Source organism: Condylura cristata, unplaced genomic scaffold (genome assembly GCF_000260355.1).
Source record: "Condylura cristata isolate star-nosed mole 26May11 unplaced genomic scaffold, ConCri1.0 scaffold00007, whole genome shotgun sequence".
Taxonomy (NCBI): Eukaryota; Metazoa; Chordata; class Mammalia; order Eulipotyphla; family Talpidae; genus Condylura; species Condylura cristata.
In genome coordinates this window covers 6,592,975-6,596,374 of record NW_004567108.1, presented here as the reverse complement: position 1 = coordinate 6,596,374, position 3,400 = coordinate 6,592,975, and the positions used below count along the sequence as shown (strand labels likewise).

General features: G+C 48.3%; 1 protein-coding gene across 1 annotated transcript in view; it reads right to left on the bottom strand.

The window, feature by feature from the left end:
* Positions 1–265, bottom strand: part of BASP1 (brain abundant, membrane attached signal protein 1) — a 51,396-nt gene extending 51,131 nt beyond the window's left edge. The window contains exon 1 of the mRNA XM_012721750.1: positions 146–265. The gene's annotated coding sequence lies outside the window, so the exon portion shown is untranslated. The remainder of the gene's footprint in view (positions 1–145) is intronic.
* Positions 266–3,400: the final 3,135 nt, after the last annotated feature.

The window sequence follows — 3,400 nt, the reverse complement described above, 5'->3', positions numbered from 1 at the left end:
GGGCTCTCGCTCAGACTTGAGGGGCGCCTCGTGGGGATGAACGACGCCCCCGCCACCTGCTAGCCCGCGCGACACCCCAAGCCTGTCCGCCCGCGGCGTCCGGCTGACTCTCTGCTACCCAGGCAGGCGATGAGGTTGGGGTTACCTGGTGGCTCCCCTCGGTCTGCACAACAGATGTCCGCGGGGGTGAGGGTGGCCTCCAGAGGCGGGAACGTCTGGGCTGCGCCGGGGCGCAAGGGACGCGCCCTGGGCTGGCGGCTCGCGCGACGGCGGGACCCAGTGAGCCAGGCGCGACTGCTGCGGTCCAGCTGCCGGCCGGGCGGCGGGTCCCGGCGAGGACGCGCTGGAGACTTTGGAGAGAAAGGAGGAAGGACAGGAGCCTGAGGAAGGGCCCGTCGGGATTTCTGGATGCCTGCTTTGACGGAGACCGCTCGTTCTCCGAGGTTGGGTTAGCCCAGGCTCGGAAGCGCGCGGGTCCAAGCTGTGGCCAGCTGCGGAGTGTCCTGGGGGCCTGCCACTCTGTTTAACATCCCGTACTCAAAATAATCACCAGACTGGGGGGTGGGGGGGGCTGTTCATCTTGCTTACCTATTTGGCAAGAAGCAAATGCAAAATAATAACCTGACAGAGTTGACAACGGTTGCTCTTTCCTTAGACAAAAGCCAATTTTACCTTCCCGCAAAACCCCCTAAACCCGTGGAAATTTCATTTGCGGCGTTGTGGCTCCCCCTGGCGGTGTGGATGGTCTCGGTGCGCACTTACATCCCGGCACAGAAAACCTGGGAGTTGCAGGTTCGCCTCCCTCCGGGGGCACCTCCCTTCCTGGCCTGCCTGGATTTGGATTCACTTAGAGGACACACACCAAAGGCAAGGGCATTCGCACTCAACGGGGGAAAGGTAAGTCCATTTTTGATTAACACGAGAAAACAAGCCTATGAGAACTTAACTATATTTAAATTAAGTCTAGTGGCAATGTCACACCATCATAGCATGTTAGAGCTTGTGCACTTGACTACCGACTGACAAGCATTTGGGGTTCTTGGGGTTCCTGCGTCACCAAATCCATCGGTGCCTGCAAGCTGGAAATGGTTGTGTTTTAACCAAAAGCCTGTGGGGGCGGGGGGGGGAGGGGAATAGGGATTTGACTTAAATGAAATATCAAAGAAATAAATATGTTACAAGGACAAGAAAGCAAATTATCCATAAAGTTGCTTCCAAAACGTTTTATTCACGAGCATTTAAATGTTCAATCATTCAACACGTTGGTTCAGTTCAGCTCAGCATATTCACGCCACACTTTAGACTAGATGGGGGTGTCTCAGCTCCTCCGTGGGGCAGATACTGTCTGTTGGGGTCTGTCTTTTGCCTCTGGGTATGTTCAGCACCACTGCTTCTTCTATCCATTAGTTACCAGTGTCACACATACACCACAGTTGCAACAACCCAGAAACATCTCCAGACATTGCCAGATGTCCCCAGGATACAACGTCACTCCAGGTTAACAACTGCTATAAAAGTTGGGAGCCAGTCTCTAAGTTTTGACACCATGAAACTACAGGAGCCTTCGCAATTCTGTGCTCAAGGTATTTACTTGGCATATAGGTTAGGGTATCTGAGAAGCCCTTGTATTTGGTATTCAGGCTCTAGCCTGTGATTGCTCAGGATGCAAATCCTCTTAGGTTAGTAAATATGTCATTCTGATTGCGGGTGCATGACACATCTGTGGAAGTTAATTTTTTTTATTTTCTGTTTTCCTAATTTTTCAAAAAACAAGATAAAATTAATGTTCAGTGACTTCAGAGCTTCCAGCTAAAATTTCATGATGCAGAAAACAAGCCTTTCAAATGCGTGATTGGGATACAGATCACAGGTTACCTTAGAAACTGGAAGCACAAGCACAGCCCAGGAGACATCCCACCTCCTCAGCCTTGGCCTGCATCAGAAGCCAGTGTTCTCCTAAGGGGGCTATTTTTTAATATTTCATTTATTGATGCACACAAACTGGGGTGCTCAGAGGAATCACCAGAAACAGAGCATGGGGCAGAACAGGCAGATGATCAAAGTACACTGCTGAGGGGAGCAGCGGGCGGGTCAGGAGAGGTCTGCCGTGCCATGTGGGTCAGCTCCTGGACAGGGATCAAACTCTCACTGAAGCGGCCATGGTTCGGCTTGGCTTCATTGTGCAGTGCTCCAACCCACTGTGCCACGTGGGGCTTTTTAAAGACTTCTTTAGTGAAATAGTGATGGAACTGATCGTGCTGCTACTTTTATGAAGGGGAGCTTTTCCAGAATGTGTGGGCACACGTAAAATGAGAGTCAAATGTCACATCTCAGAACACGACTATATAAAACTCCATGGGGATGTTTTCAGTGGTCATCTGCCCGCTTACATTTCTCAGGTATATACTCTTCAAAAATCTTTTGGAGAAAAGCATGTGGGGATCTAATGAATAAGCATTGAAATCTCTGGACTCCAGAAAATTGCTAATATTCACATAAGTGGATGTCCCTTGATGTTTAGGCTGTAAGCTAATAGACTTGAGAACATGTGTTAATCATACACTTTGGGCAAAGTTGATTATCTTTCCATGATACACATGAAAATAAAAAGCTACTTTATTCTTTAAAGGGAATGAATTTTCAATGAACAAACGAGGCTTCTTGGTGTATAAAGTGAACTGTTTTCATGTTTAATTGCTTACATAACTTGCTTCAGTGAAGCATAACCTGCCTTATGAAAATATTTATCAAAAAGATAATTTGGTGCCTACTGATTTTTGCTAAAAGATTCATCGAGTGGCATGCAAGATAAATAATTATAAATAACCACAAATTATACATTCATAAAAATGTCCATGTGTGTTTACCTTTCAAATCATGACACGCTGTCCCCTGAGAAAACTGACATTGATTATTAGACAGGCCTCTTCCTTAACCCCCCTCCTTCTTCCAGCATAGCAAAAAGAGAGTTGAAGTCCCAAATGAAAAGATTTAGACAAGCATGAGTGAAGCAAAAGCAGGGTGACTGTCACCCCTCTGCTTGACACCTTTTAAACGCACACCCTCAGGGCCATGGGTGCAGAATAGGGAACTAAGGGGTGGCGGCCCCAGCTGGTAGCATTCTGTCACTGCAGCTGGTGTACAGCTCACAAGCATTTCGCAGTCGGCCATCAGCAGGACTTAGAAGATAGACAGATTTTTTCCCTTAAATACAGCTACCATTTTGAGTCAAAGGAAACTATCGAACTCTGGATACTTACTGCTTTCTCCTTCCTTATCCCATTATACAGCCTCACCCTTCTCACAGCCGGGAGAAACAGTGCTCTTCCTCCCAATCCCCGGTTCTCATCTGGGGGGTCTTCTGCTCCCCGGGAGTGTGTGATGCTTCTGGAGGCGTCAG